Source organism: Schistocerca gregaria, chromosome 2, assembly GCF_023897955.1.
Source record: "Schistocerca gregaria isolate iqSchGreg1 chromosome 2, iqSchGreg1.2, whole genome shotgun sequence".
NCBI lineage: Eukaryota > Metazoa > Arthropoda > Insecta > Orthoptera > Acrididae > Schistocerca > Schistocerca gregaria.
The window spans coordinates 812,522,239-812,538,960 of record NC_064921.1 but is presented as its reverse complement, the minus strand read 5'-3'; the positions used below and the strand labels follow the sequence as shown (position 1 = coordinate 812,538,960).

Sequence of the window (16,722 nt, the reverse complement as noted above, 5' to 3'; positions counted from 1 at the left end):
ACACCTCTGGTGATCGTCGAGGGGACACTGAATAGTGCACGGTACATCCAAACCGTCATCGAACCCATCGTTCTACCATTCCTAGACCGGCAAGGGAACTTGCTGTGCCAACAGGACAATGCACGTCCGCATGTATCCCGTGCCACCCAACGTGCTCTAGAAGGTGTAAGTCAACTACCCTGGCCAGCAAGATCTCCGGATCTGTCCCCCATTGAGCATGTTTGGGACTGGATGAAGCATCGTCTCACGCGGTCTGCACGTCCAGCACGAACGGTGGTCCAACTGAGGCGCCAGGTGGAAATGGCATGGCAAGCCGTTCCACATGACTACATCCAGCATCTCTACGATCGTCTCCATGGGAGAATAGCAGCCTGCATTGCTGCGAAAGGTGGATATACACTGTACTAGTGCCGACATTGTGCATGCTCTGTTGCCTGTGTCTATGTGCCTGTGGTTCTGTCAGTGTGATCATGTGATGTATCTGACCCCAGGAATGGGTCAAAAAATTTTCCCCTTCCTGGGACAATGAATTCACGGTGTTTTTGTTTCAATTTCCAGGAGTGTATGAGCTTGGGGGTGGTCCTAACGTAACAGAGACGCGAAAAAGTCTCACGCTAAAACTTGCAGCTGGCGTTGTCCTAGTGGTTAGCTAGCGACGTGGGTGTCCAGTCCGTCCCTTATCATAGGGCCTTCTAGCTTAACACGGCTCTGCTGTCGGCTTCTGTTCTCGTTTCTCCCCTCGGAACTGCGTCTGTCTCACGGTGGGAACGTATGACATGCATTTAGGCATTCTTGTGTTAGTCTGTGGTATTCCATTTGCTCACTCGTTACTCGTATTACTTTGATTAATTTAATGTCACGATTTATTCGGAGCTATGTGACATACTACTGGATTTGCTTATCATGTCAGGGTTTTCATGGAAGGTGTTGGATTTGCCCGACACCCTACAGTTAGTTAGGTTTAAGTAGTTCTAAGTTCTAGGGGACTGATGACCACAGATGTTAAGTTCCATAGTGCTCAGAGCCATTTGAACAATTTTTGACTTCAGATCCGGTGAACGTGCTGGCCATAGTATGGTGCTTCGACGACCAATCCACCTGTCATGACATATGCTATTCAGTACCGCTTCAACCGCACGCGAGCTGTGTGCCGGACATCCATCATGTTGGAAGTACATCACCATTCTGTCATGTAGTGAAACATCTTGTAGTAACACCGGTAGAACAGTACGTAGGAAATCAGCATACATTACACCATTTGGATTGCCATCGATAAAATGGGGGCCAGTTATCCTTCCTCTCATAATTCCGTACCATACATTAACCCGCCATGGTCTCCGATGTTCCACTTGTCGCAGCCATCGTGGATTTTCCGTTGCTCAGTAGTGCATATTATGCCGATTTACGTTACCGCTGTTGGTGAATGACGCTTCGTCGCTAAATAGAACGCGTACAAAAAATCTGTCATCGTCCCATAATTTCTCTTGTGCTGAGTGGCAGAACTGTACACGACTTTCAAAGTCGTCGCCATGCAATTCTTTGTGCATAGAAATACGGTACGGGTGCAATCTATGTTGACGTAGCATTCTCAGCACCGACGTTTTTAGATTCCCGATTCTCGAGCAATTTGTCTGCTACTGATGTGCAGATTAGTAGCGACAGCAACTAAAACACCTACTTGGGCATCATCATTTGTTGCAGGTCGTGGTTGACGTTTCACATGAGGCTGAACACTTCCTGTTTCCTTAAATAAAGTAACTATCCGGCGAACGGTCCGATCACTTGGATGATGTCGTCCAGGATACCGAGCAGTATACATAGCACACGCCCGTTGGGCATTTTGATCACAATAACCATACATCAACACGATATCGACCTTTTCCGCAATTGATAAACGGTCCATTTTAACACGAAGCAAAATACCGTCCGCAGTGAGGGAATGTTACGTGATATCACGTACTTACACGATTGTGACTATTACAGCGCCATCTCTCACAAAGCGAAAAAAGTGGTGCAACTAAGACATTCATATTTCTTTACGTACTACACGAATATGTAATAAAACATGGGGGTTCCTATTTAAAAAAGAAAACGCTGTTGGTATCCGTTTGACCTATGGCAGCGCCATCTAGCGGGCCAACCATAGCGGCATCTGGTTTCCGCCTTCAATCTAGACAAGTTTCGTTCTTTGTAGATTTTTTTGTTTGATGCCTATTTCGTGAGACATTTGGCCCGATCACTATCAATGGACCACCCTGCAGAAAGGGGGGAGGGTGTGTTGGAAAGGAAGGGAGGGAGTGAGAGAGTGAGAGGAAGCAAGACGAGATGGAGAGAATGGGGAGAAGATACGATGGGAATTGAAAGAGTGGGGAGGAGGTAATGGACAAAGGGAGGGGGTAAGAGGAAGGAGATGGACAGAGAGGCGTATTAGAAACGTGTGCATCCTGTTGTCTCTCTTTTCCGTTTAACATCAAGCCACAGCAATGTGTGGCCGGGAACAGCTAGTTGCACATAAAAACTTCATTACTACCAAAATTGAAGGATAAAAGTTATAAAATTCCACAAATATGGAAATTAAATGTCACAGTACATATTTGTATAAGACTGTCTTACATAAAGAGCTCAAAGTGTCACAATGTTGTGCAGTTTTACAGTATGTTAAAATATAAACTGTTTTGATATTTTGTCGTTTGGAGGGGGGCCATGACGCCCAGGAGCTCTTGGATCCGCACCTCACGCAGGCTTCCTTATACGAACACGGTGCAAAACCTTTTAGACAAGTTTAGGTCGCGACTTATTTCCTCCTTGGGGGTGGACAGAACGCGCAACTTATGTTTCATTTGTGACACTCCTCGGCACGGCTGGAGACAACACAAGTCGCCCGCAGGGAGGCAGGTTCGCTGCTATCGAGGGCGCAGCGCTGTTGCTGCGGTGACGAAACACCCAGCAGACTCCAGGCGCTGGCAGTGCGGTGGCAGCCAGTCACTCCGGGACAGCAGACAGCAGCACACAGCAGGCAGCAGCTTACAGCAGAACACACGGCGCGCCGCGGCAGCGCCAGAGACCGGGACACCTTCGCTGGGTACGTTGCGCCTCACTTTGGCCGCGAATGTGACGACGACTAACTTGCCTGGTAACTGACGCCTGTTTAACAGTCAAGTGATAAATGTCAACAACTTCCTTCCTCAAGTAGATAAGAAAAATTTCGCCTCTTGCAACTGAATGTTTACTTTCTTTTTAACCAAATCCGTTTCTCCTATTCATACCAGCCGCCCCTTCTTTTCACGTACCCAGCTGTTATTCTGTAGGCCGAAGACGCACACAGCACAGTTTTCCAATCGCCATCGTTTACAGTTTTTGCTGTATTTCAAATTGTTTCTTGCCCTATGGAATTGGATGAGGGTCTTCTTCTATGCGTTTCAGGTCTGCGATGGAGGCATGAACAATATTGTTTATAATTGCAGATATTCTTCTTCAGGTCCTACTTCAGTTGTGTTAGTCATATAAATAATAAAAATCTTTGCATAATGCATCCACGGAAAGCAATTGCATTGATATTTCAGTGCTACAAAGACAGTAAATAACTTTCATTTCCACAACACAGTTTACTCTTAAAAACTTTACTTCCGTATTCTACTGACAAAATTATAGTCTCGTCTCTTCTTGTCGGTGGTTGACATTGAACATGAACATTAACGTTACAAATTACAAAACGTACACGAATTTTTCAACAATCGTGTTGATTCCGTGCTGGAATAAATACTAATATATTGTTGTGGAATGCGATATGCAATAACTTTTTGTACCACTGCAATAACCTTTATTAATCTGACAAAATGACGGAGTAGTAGCGAACTCATAGGTGTAACAAGATTGGGCAGTATAAGAAATAGTGAGTGGCAGAAAGTACAAGAGGTGGCCAGAAATAGAGGTGGGGTTGTAAACTGACCACGCTCTTCGGTAAGTGAATAAAATGTAGATAATTTTCGGATAACGAATCAGTTCGGAAGAATATTAACAAACACAATGCCGACTAGTCTATTAATGATCCTTATCATGATAAAGAAGTGTACACTGCACTAATAGCGATCGGAAATTAAAATATTTAGTTATGTTGATTACTTTTGATTGATGAATTGTTATTACCTGTGAAACTGAAAATGAGCTTAACTTTACTTACTAGTTTATATACAACGGTCGTCACTCCATTTAAGGACAACAGCTATGAAACTGTGTTGCACTGAAATTGAACTTATGTAACTATTAATGAAATGTACATGGGCGACAACGGTTCATTACACACACGTGAGCTCATTTAAACTTGCTAGTGATTATAAGGTTTTAGACCGTTAGTTACCATTATATCGAGCACTTTAGAATCATGTGGAACCTAAACTGAGTTACTTATTGTAACACATCATGATGACTGAGTAACGTGGCCTCACAAAAACGTTCACTGTCATATTACTAACCACTTCTTTCTAGGAATCGAAATTCATGACCATAAAATACAATAGTTAACAAAAGACGTCACAATACATGAGGCGATGCCGAAAATATAAAAGCCAAGATCGACACAGAAAATAAATAAAGACATAGAGTAAAAGCCACGTGTGGCCTACCGAGACCATCCGGTGGCCGTGTCATCCTCATAGAGGATGCGCATAGGAGGGGCGTGGGGTCAGCACACCGCTCTCCCGGTCGTTATGATGGTGTTCTTGACCGAAGTAGTAGTTCCTCAATTGGCATCACGAGGCTGAGTGCACCTCGAAAAATGGTAACAGCGCATGGTGGCCTGGATGGTCACCCATCCAAGTGCTGACCACGCCCGACAGCGCTTAACTTCGGTGATATCAAGGGAACCGGTGTATCCACTGCGTCAAGGCTGTTGCCGAAGATATAGTGTAACACTTTTGAATCAGCTGATAAAATTTACTACAGTTTCCCAGAGTTCAGAATTTACTAACTTAATGAACTTCCTTCTCAATAAGACAATGAATATGGTTAGAATAGAAAAGTGAAGCAATACTTTCAGTCAAGGAGTAAAATTGAGGTTTTCATTCGAAGAGCAAACTTACTTTGTGACACCTTCAAGATTTTTAAATTAAAGTCTCTTTCCCTTTTAATAACGTGATACTCGGTTGTTACAGGGAAACAATGATGCGTGAAAATCATTAACGCAGGATAATGATTAAAGTTTTACACACACACTATATTGTTGGATAAAAGGATTCTGCGACATTGGAAAATCTTCTAAATGTCTAAGATGTTGAAATGATAGTCTTCCTTTTACGTAAAACTGCTGTTAGTGAAACGTCATGGTTTTACGGCCACAATTACTTGCGATAAGATTCTTCTTCCAGTTACGGGCAAAATTTAATTACTTGACCACACAGTACTCTTTCTTTCGGTAACCGCTCCTTGAATAAACATTGTACTGGGGGCCACACAACTTCATGCTCATCACATCTTCACAGCTTGGCATACATTTTGACACCACGCCCTCTACATACACTTGTATCCGCCAACTATCGCAGACACTTCACAACCGATCTCTTTCACTGTTTACTTGCGACTCCAAACTCGCTCCCTCGCCTACCACAGATTACAATACATAATTAGTTACTATACATTGAAAAGTCCAGGATATTATCAGCGTGTCTAAGTACATCATTTACAAAATTGTTTTCAGTAGTTTGCAGGATATTTATTCCTCTATATTATAATTAATTAGCATTGAAAAGAAAACACAAAATCTATACATTTATGATCTAATGCAAAAAAGATATACTGTGCTAAGTGCGGATTTCTGGGCTGTAGCGTTATAGAGTGACTTGCGAAAGCACCTCACCAGTACTCTGTCGTGTGAGTGCGTACGTATGTGTGTCGAACATGTGGAAGTTAATATTTATTATGATGTCATATACACAACGAATCAACAAAATTCGCAGGTACACTGCAGTTTTTAACAGAGATTTTTACACAATATGTTCTTGTGTACGTGCTTATATAGCCCACGATAATTTCGCAAATTACAATTAAGAATGCAGTATAACTCCCAAAAATAATCGCTTCTGGTGTGTTGATAATGCAGTGAAGGTCAATACATAACAATAGAAGCCCTGGTTATGAAGCACTGACATTGAAACGTACACATTGAAACGCTATGTGAAGACGGGCAGGCTGTAGAATCTCACTGTATCAGTTTGCCAAAGCAGCCACTATGGACACAATAAAACAGTACACAGTAAATAAAAATTTGATCTGGAAAGCATTGTAGACATCAAAAGACTATATGAATAACGTTTTATATGAATTTGATATGTCTATGTGCTTGATATTTTAGTCAGGTTTCTATACTTTGCCAAATGTAGGTAACAGTTTGGAAACATATTTATGTCGTAAATTAATTTGGCCAGAGTATAACGTCTCTTTGAAGTTCAACTGAAGGATGTCGGGTTACGGAATCGGCTTTGGCATTCGCCTAACACGACTTAGAGAAAGCACAGGAAACAAAAGTCTTGATTGCCAGACGGATGTATATGAATTTGGCTCCAGCCTCATTGCACGATACGCTCTGCAAATCGGTTATTATTGCTAAGTATGAGTTACGCTACTCTGTTTCTTGTGTGGTACTTCAAAAATTTCCCACCTATTATTAACCTAGTATATTAGCAAGAAAATCCAGAGGTGTCCATATTGATGACAAATTAAAACTGAAAAACCACATGGTAGATCTCATAAAAGGTTTAGGTTCTGCTATCTTTGTTAAAAGAATAACTGCCAAATTTGGGGATGGAGAACTCAGTATCCTGGCATATTATGCCTGTTTTCATTCACTGACGCCTTGCAGGATAATATTCAGGAGTAACTCCTCACTTACGCAAAAAGTATTCATTGTGCAAAAAACGTAATTAGAATTATGTGTGAGGCTCACACACGTAAAGCTTGTAGCATCTCTCTGACCAGCTGGAAATAGTAACGGGAGGGAGGAGATTAGTATTTAACGTCCCGTCGACAACGAGGTCATTAGAGAGGGAGCGCAAGCTTGGGTGAGGGAAGGATGGGGAAGGAAATCGGCTGTGTCCTTTCAAAGGAACCATCGCGGCATTTTCCGGAAGCGATTTAGGGAAATCACGGAAAACCTAAATCAGGATGGCCGGAGACGCGACTGAACCGTCGTCATCCCGAATGCGAGTCCAGTATGCTAACCACTGCGCCACCTCGCTCGGTGGAAATAGTAACAAAAGTCTCACAGTACACAATAAATTGACATAAAACTAGGACATTTGAGAATCATATTTACATCTCACAGCGAGTGTCATCCGCATTGACCGCTAAGGAAGAATATGAACTGTATGTTCGGAACGGACGCAGCGGAATACAACTGGTGTGTCTGTATGCTACGAACTCACGTCACTCATTTCATTTGGCGGATTTATGAACATCGCTTCTTCACCATCCACGCTCTTTATACTTGTTCCTATCTTCCGTACAAATAAACTGATGTAAATGGGACTGAGTCATGTAGTCATATTCAAATCATTACGTCCCTCGTGACTATATGTCTCATTTAAAATCACAACTGAACAGTAAACAAATGTCTTTCTCCTTATGGATGTTACCATTATAATACACTATTTATAGCTGAGGTATATAAGATAAGAATAATGAAAAAGAGGATATATATAACTGAGAAATTCATGATGCATACACACATACGCTGTTTATTGCCGAATTACACATCGTAAGATTAAAGGAGCAGAAAGAGGATACCTCCGAAGTACACCTTGCATTTAGATTACATGGTATAATTTACAAACTGGACATGTATTCAGCTGTTTACAAGTATACTCCAAGCTCTTTGGCAACTTTGTTATTGTTCAAACTGATTATTCATTTGTACCAACAATTTTTATCCCATGAACTCTTAAAATGATGAAAAACTTTTTTAGTAGATAAACTTAATGTGTGTTATAAGTTTACGCAGTTCTTTTTCCTCTTTGATATGGCTCTGAGCACTATGGGAGTTAACATCTGAGGTCATCAGTCCCCTAGACTTAGAACTACTTAAACCTAACTAACCTAAGGCCAGCACACACACCCATGCCCGAGGCAGGATTCCAACCTTCGACCATATCAGCAGCGTGGTTCCGGACTAAAGCGCATAGAACCGCTCAGTCAGATCGGCAGGCCCTCTTTGATATATTTAGGCAGTTTATTATATAGCTTAAATTCTTTGAAAATATAGTGGTTTGGGTCTTAACTTTATTCCTTCTGTCCATATACAAGCAACCACTGTATCTAGCTGTTTTGGTGATCATATGTAGATCTGTTAGCTGCATATTGCTCAATGTTCAAAAACTGTAATTTGGAAGTTGTATTCACTTCGAACTGTCAAACTATCGCACTTTTTAAATAGCTCGATGCGCTGGGTCCTCTCGTGACTTTTGGTAACTATTATGATAGCCCATTTTTGAAGTTTGAACACATTTTCTTTATTGTGAGCATTTGCACCCTCAGAACATTATTTCTCAGGCTCGAGCTTGGTTAATATCCAAAGGGCATAGCATACTCTGCTAATTCTTTTTCCAAGTAGTCTGTCTGATATGTGCATCCTATTTTAATTGCTGATCGATACACAAACCTAAAAATTTTGTGCTAGTTTTACACTCTACAGTGGCATTATGTGCTTTAATTCTAATTGTACAAGATATTTTACCTACAATGTATACGTCTTTAAACAGTAGGAATTATTTTGTCTTATACCCTGTTAAAATTGCCTAGGTATCTTACACATATAGTGCGCGTTGTATGCAACTTGTCATCAATGCATTTACTGACAGACTTAATCTGTGTCAGCCATATTGTCTTATTACCGCAAGATCAAAGATGTACAAGTCGTGAAGCCAACGCAAACACGATGGTTTGAATTGTTGAGACGTTTGAAATATGCAAACGCTGGTGGAAGCATTATTATAATGCAGAGCATGAATGATAATAAAATTCTGAGTAGCGTAACATATCTTAAGAGTTATATCTGAAAAGTTGGGAGTCAAACAGTACAAAGCGGAAATCGACATGCGGTTCCCGAAACCGATTGTTACGTGTAATGGAGCCAAATTAGAACGCTGTTTCGTAATCTATTTGAAGCAACGGTTTTTAGTTTCTCATACATACGGTGAGACAGGCGTGTGGCCTCTCCCCGATGTTATTCAATCTGTATATTGAGCAAGCAGTAAAGGAAACAAAAGAAAAATTCGGAGTAGGTATTAAAATCCATGGAGAAGAAATAAAAACTTGGAAGAGCAGTTGAACGGAATGGAAAGTGTCTTGAAAGGAGGGTATAAAATGAAAATCAACAAAAGCAAAACGAGGATAATGGAATGTAGTCGAATTAACTTAGGTGATGCTGAGGGAATTAGATTAGGAAATGAGACGTTTAAAGTAGTAAAGGAGTTTTGCTATTTGGGGAGCAAAATAACTGATGATGGTCGAAGTAAAGAGGATATCAAATGTAGACTGGCAATCACAAGGAAAGCGTTTCTGAAGAAGAGGAATTTGTTAACGTCGAGTATAGATTTAAGCGTCAGGAAGTCATTCCTGAAAGTATTTGTATGGAGTGTAGCCATGTATGGAAGTGAAACATGGACGATAAATAGTTTCGACAAGAAGAGAATAGAAGCTTTGGAAATGTGGTGCTACAGAAGAATGCTGAAGATTAGATGGGTAGATCACATAACTAATGAGGAGATACTGTACAGAATTGGGAAGAAGAGTAGTTTGTGGCACAACTTGACCAGAAGAAAGGATCGGTTGTTAGGACATGTTCTGAGGAATCAAGGCATCACTAATTTAGTATTGGAGGGCAGCGTGGAGGGTAAAAACCGTAGAGGGAGACCAAGAGATGAATACACTAAGCAGGTTCAGAAGGATGTAGGCTGCAGTACGTACTGGGAGATGAAGCAGGTTGTACAGGATAGAGTAGCATGGAGAGCTGCGTCAAACCAGTCTCAGGACTGAAGACCACAACAACACTACACACGGTCAAGCCACATTAATGTGAAGACTACCAATGATCGATGTCAGCGTGCAATAACCACTGACATACGACAGATGGCAGCACTATCCGTGGCGCGTATGTTAGACGTATCAGGGTGAGGCGGAAAACAGTGCAGTCGTTGTCGTAATGCGGAAATGGAGCAATTTATGTGACGTCCAAAAAGGCACTATCATCTATCGGGCCAAGGGTGGAAGCACTTCCGAAACGGCTAAGTTTGTAAACTGTTCACGTGTCGCCATACATGGCCAAATGGCACTATCCAAAATCAGAGCCAAGGCAACTGTGGTGCGCCACGAGCCATATAGGACAGGCATTAAGTGTAGATCTGATGTAATTAAATTTTCCTCAATACATTTAAGTCTCATCTTCAGCTTCCGTTATTATCGTAAACATGACATGTATTCGCAATTGCAAATATGGACAATCATCAGCCGTTAATGGAATGATGACGATGGAAATTTGTATCGAACCAGGACTCTAACCTGGATTTCTTGCTTATTGTGAGCAGTCTCCTTATCATTAGGCTATCCGTACATGATTCACAGCCAGACCTTACTTCGGTTTGTCTACAGCTTCCACGTGTCTACAACCTTCACTCGTTCATTATATATATATATATACATATATATATATATATATATATATATATATATATATATATATATATATATATATATAGTCCTTTACAGGGGATGCTCGTTGTCGGCAAATACACTACTGGCCATTAAATTTGCTACACCAACAAGAAATGCAGATGATAAACAGGTATTCATTGGACAAATATATTATACTAGAACTGGCATGTGATTACATTTTCACGCAATTTGGGTGCATAGATCCTGAGAAATTACTACCCAGAACAACCACCTCTGGCCGTAATAACGGCCTTAATACACCTCGGCATTGAGTCAAACAGAGCTTGGATGGCGTGTACAGGTACAGCTGCCCATGCAGCTTCAACACGATACCACAGTTCAAGAAGAGTAGTGACTGGCGTATTGTGACAAGCCAGTTGCTCGGCCACCATTGACCAGACGTTTTCAATTGGTGAGAGATCTGCAGAATGTGCTGGCCAGGGCAGCAGTCTAACATTTTCTGTATTCAGAAAGGCCCGTACAGGACCTGCAACATGCGGTCGTGCTTCATCCTGCTGAAATGTAAGGTTTTGCAGGGATCGAATTGAGGGTAGAGCCACGGGTCGTAACACATCTGAAATGTAACGTCCACTGTTCAACGTGCCGTCAATACGAACAAGAGGTGACCGAGACGTGTAACCAATGGCACCCCATACCATCACGCCGGGTGATACGCCAGTATGGCGATGACGAATACACGCTTCCAATGTACGTTCACCGCGATGTCGCCAAACACGGATGCGACCATCGTGATGCTGTAAACAGAACCTGGATTCATCCGAAAAAATGACGTTTTGCCATTCGTGCACCCAGGTTCGTCGTTGAGTACACCATCACAGGCGCTCCTTTCTGTGATGTAGCGTCAAGGGTACCCGCAGCCGTGGTCTCCGAGCTGATAGTCCATGCTGCTGCAAACGTCGTCGAGCTGTTCGAGCAGATGCTTGTTGTCTTGCAAACGTCCCCATCTGTTTGGCTCAGGGATCGAGACGTGCCTGCACGATTCGTTACAGCCATGCGGATAAGATGCCTGTCATCTCGACTGCTAGTGATATGAGACCATTGGGATCCAGCACGGCTTTCCGTATTACCCTCTTGTACCCACCGATTCCATATTCTGCTAACAGTCATTGGATCCTGAGCAACGCGAGCAGCAATGTCACGATACAATAAACCGCAATTGCGATGGACTACAATCCGTCCTTTATCAAAGTCGGAAACGTGATGGTACGCATTTCACCTCCTTGCGCGAGGCATCACAACGAAGTTTCACCAGGCAACGCCGGTCAACTGCTGTTTGTGAATGGGAAATCGGTTGCAAACTTTCCTCTTGTCAGCATGTTGTAGGTGTCGCCACCGGCACCAACCTTGTGTGAATGCTCTGAATAACTAATCATTTGCATATCACAGCATCTTCTTCCTGTCAGTTAAATTTCGCGTCTGTAGCACGTCATCTTCGTGGTGTAGCAATTTTAATGGCCAGTAGTGTAATTAAATTTCCCTCAACACATTTAAGTCTCATCTTTAGCTTCCATTATTACCGTAAGCATGAAATGTATTCGCAGTTGCAAATATGGACAGTCATGTGCTGATAATGGAATAATGACGATGGAAATTTGTATCAGACCGGGACTGTAACCTGGGTTTCCTGCTTCTTGCGAGCGGTCTCCTTATCATTAGGCTATCCGTGCATGATCCACAGCCAGACCTTACTTATCTACAACTTCCATGTGTCTACAACCTGCACTCGTACATTCATTTTGTATATTCCTTTACAGGGGATACTTGTTGTCGGCAAATAAAAACGATGTACATGTCTGAATGAACATGGCATCGTACTTCTGAACAACACAGGCACTGCAATATAGTATGGGTGACAAGAGTGTACGACGCCTGAGCAGGTATGTACGGGCGAACTGATCTGTTGACCGCCTAGATGAACCAAGGGGATACCAACAATGTTCCCTCAGCTATCTGCAGCGGGTGCCTGGCTCTTACAACTATGCTGACTGCTTTTCACTGGCGACGAAGGCTGGAGTTTGTACGCTAATTTCGCGACTTCACGTCCACTGAGTGGTAACAGGTCGTCTTTCCATACGATTCACGTTGTATGCCCCATGGGACAGATGGCCGTTGGCGTGTGCAACGTGAAACGTCTGAAAGTAAACACCACGCAACCGTCATGGTGTGGGAAATGTTTTCCTTTGGTGACCTCGTCATTCTACATCTACATCACTACTCTGCAATTCACATTTAAGTGCTTGGCAGAGGGTTCATCGAACCACTATCATACTATCTCTCTACTATTCCACTCCCGAACAGCACGCGGGAAAAACGAACACCTAAACCTTTCTGTTCGAGCTCTGATTTATCTTATTTTATTTTGATGATCATTCCTACCTATGTAGGTTGGGCTCAACAAAATATTTTCGCATTCGGAAGAGAAAGTTGGTGACTGAAATTTCGTAAAAAGGTCTCGCCGCGACGAAAAACGTCTATGCTGTAATGACTTCCATCCCAACTCGTGTATCATATCTGCCACACTCTCTCCCCTATAACGCGATAATACAAAACGAGCTGCCCTTTTTTGCACCCTTTCTATGTCCTCCGTCAATCCCACCTGGTAAGGACCCCACACCGCGCAGCAATATTCTAACAGAGGACGAACGAATGTAGTGTAAGCTGTCTCTTTAGTGGACTTGTTGCATCTTCTAAGTGTCCTGCCAATGAAACGCAACCTTTGGCTCGCCTTCCCGACAATATTATCTATGTGGTCCTTCCAACTGAAGTTGTTCGTAATTTTAACACCCAGGTACTTAGTTGAATTGACAGCCTTGAGAATTGTACTATTTATCGAGTAATCGAATTCCAACGGATTTCTTTTGGAACTCATGTGGATCATCTCACACTTTTCGTTATTTAGCGTCAACTGCCACCTGACACACCATACAGCAATCTTTTCTAAATCGCTTTGCAGCTGATACTGGTCTTCGGAGGACCTTACTAGACGGTAAATTACAGCATCATCTGCGACCAGTCTAAGAGAACTGCTCAGATTGTCACCCAGGTCATTTATATAGATCAGGAACAGTAGAGGTCCCAGGACGCTTCCCTGGGGAACACCTGATATCACTTCAGTTTTACTTGATGATTTGCCGTATATTACTACGAACTGCGACCTTCCTGACAGGAAATCACGAATCCAGTCGCACAACTGAGACGATACCCCATAGCTCCGCAGCTTGATTAGAAGTCGCTTGTGAGGAACGGTGTAAAAAGCTTTCCGGAAATCCAGAAATACGGAATCAACCTGAGATCCCCTGTCGATAGCGGCCATTACTTCGTGCGAATAAAGAGCTAGCTGCGTTGCACAAGAGCGATGTTTTCTGAAGCCATGCTGATTACGTGTCAATAGATCGTTCCCTTCGAGGTGATTCATAATGTTTGAATACAGTATATGCTCCAAAACTATACTGAAAACCGACGTCAATGATATAGGTCTGTAGTTAAATGGATTACTCCTACTACCCTTCTTGAACACTGGTGCGACCTGCGCAATTTTCCAATCTGTAGGTACAGATCTATCGGTGAGCGGGCGGTTGTATATGAGTGCTAAGTAGGGAGCTATAGTATCAGCGTAATCTGAAAGGAACCTAATCGGTATACAATCTGGACCTGAAGACTTGCCCGTATCAAGCGATTTGAGTTGCTTCGCAACCCCTAAGGTATCTACTTCTAAGAAACTCATGCTAGCAGATGTTCGTGTTTCAAATTCTGGAATATTCCATTCGTCTTCCCTGGTGAAGGAATTTCGGAAAACTGCGTTCAATAACGCAATTCTGAAAGGCACCATGAATCAACACAAGTATGCAACTAACACTGGGGACCACGTCCACCCCTAAATGTAGTTTGTTTTTCCTAGGCAAAATGGCTTCAACTGCAGAACAGTGCAACGTGACGGACAACATGCAGTGTTGCGTGATTCGAAAAGCACCAGGATGAATTTATCTGCTCCCATTTCACCAAACCCTCCGAATTAAAACCCAGTCGTGAATCTGTGGGACCAGCTCGATCGGGCTGTTCATGTCATGGTTCGACGTGGTGCCTAGCACAGTTGGCCACGACACTGGAGTCGGAATGACTCCACGTCTCTGGCGGTGCCTTCCAGAACCTCACTTACTCTCTTCCTGCACTTCTCGCATCTGTCCGCTCTGAAAAAGCTAGTTATTCAGACTTCTGACAAGTGGTCACATTAATGACTTGATAATGTAGTTGAAAGACACTGATGGGCCAAAAGATTATGACCATCTGTTTAATAGCGTGTCAGTCAACCCCTGGAATTCAATACACCAGCGAATCTGAGTGTAATGGATCCGAGAAGTCCTCGATAAGTTACCAAAGGCACGTCGTGCAAGATGTCTACCCACAGGTCTCGTAATTCCCGTATACTGCGAGCCGATGGCTTGGGGGTAAGCGCAAGTGGCGCCCGACACCGTCCCAGAGGTGTCCCATCGGGTTTACATCAGGCGAAGTTGGTGGCCAAGACATCAAAGTGAGTTCAATAGCATGCTCCTCAAGCCACTGCAGCACTACTTTGGCCTTGTGATATGGTTAGTTATTCGGCAGGAAGATCCCATCGTTGTTGGAGGACACATAAATGATGGAGGGATGCAGCTGATTCAATTATAGTTCACGCAGGTCCCATAGAAGCCCGGGTGAACGTCCCCCACAGCGTAATATGGCCCCCGTCGACTGGTCTTCGTAGCGCGACGTTTCGAGCAGTCGCTAGCCTGGACGATCTGGTACACGGACACGACCGTCGACCTGGTGTAACAAGAAACGTGGTTCATCTGACTGGGCGACACGATTCCACCGATCCACACTACAATCTTGATGATCCCGTCCCCACTGTAATCGCAATTTATAATGTGGTTGGATAAAATGGAAGTACGTAGAGATAATCTGTTTGGGTTGGCTCATGTTCTACAACGTGCACTGAACAGTGTGCTCCAAATGTTCAAATGTGTGTGAATTCTTAAGGGTCCAAACTGCTGAGGTCATCGGTCCCTTGACTTACACACTACGTAAACTACCTCTTGCTAAGAACGACACACACACATGCCCAAGGGAGGACTCGAACCTCCGGCGAGAGGGGCCGCGTAATCCATGGCATGTCGTCTCTAACCGAGCGGCCACTCCGCGCAGCTCAGTGTGCTCTGCACCAGGATTATACTCTGTCTGCAGATCAGCCACAGACCGCTGCCTATCCGCTTTACATAACAAGTAAGTCTCCGATTTCCACGTTCTCTGCTGAGCCATGGTTGTAGAACACTTTATCGGCTACTCGTCGTCTCGTAATTAACTAATATTATTTTGAAGTGCATTTAAATGAACTCTCATTTGAGTGGCTGGTGCACAGCAGAGCGTGGTATAACGCTTGTTCGAATGTGCAGGTAATTGTTGCCTTGGATAAAAATTTCGAAATAGTAGGAATAGTAACATTAAACTCGTTACCGACTGTAGACTCTCTGTATCGCTGCACCATTAACTGCCGATACGACCCATGCTACAATATTTAATCCATAAGAAAAAATCGGTCAGGTGCGATTAGGACTGCCGCTCTGAGTACATCCACTCCGGGAATCTAGAACCTCGATGATCTGTGCCTGTTATCGACACTGATACTGATGAGATATCGGTCCTGGGAATTCCAAGACTTTCGATAATGATTTAATTTTTAAGTTTGAAGTCGGATAACGAATCACAAAAGTAATATTTTCGTGTGATTTAATTACAGATTAACAATTTTATGATTTTTTTCCTTTACTTGTATTGCGAAACCTTGCTTCTTGCCAAATTTCATGATTCCAGGTCAACGCGAAGTATCCTATAGGTTTTGATGAGTGAATTTGGGAGTATGAAAAAATGTGACATAAATGGCCGTATCTTTTGACTGCGTTGACTTGGAAGCTTACATTTATTACACTAAGAAGGGATCTTAGACGACATGTTGCTGGCCGCGGTGGC

General features: G+C 43.0%; 1 protein-coding gene across 2 annotated transcripts in view; it reads left to right on the top strand.

The window, feature by feature from the left end:
- The first annotated feature begins 2,896 nt into the window (after positions 1 to 2,896).
- The window catches only part of LOC126335119 (vesicular glutamate transporter 2.2-like), a 169,485-nt gene continuing 155,659 nt past the window's right edge, over positions 2,897 to 16,722 (top strand). Inside the window, exon 1 of one of the 2 annotated variants that reach the window (XM_049998073.1) lies at positions 2,897 to 3,082. The gene's annotated coding sequence lies outside the window, so the exon portion shown is untranslated. The remainder of the gene's footprint in view (positions 3,083 to 16,722) is intronic. The other variant, XM_049998071.1, reaches the window with a different exon arrangement.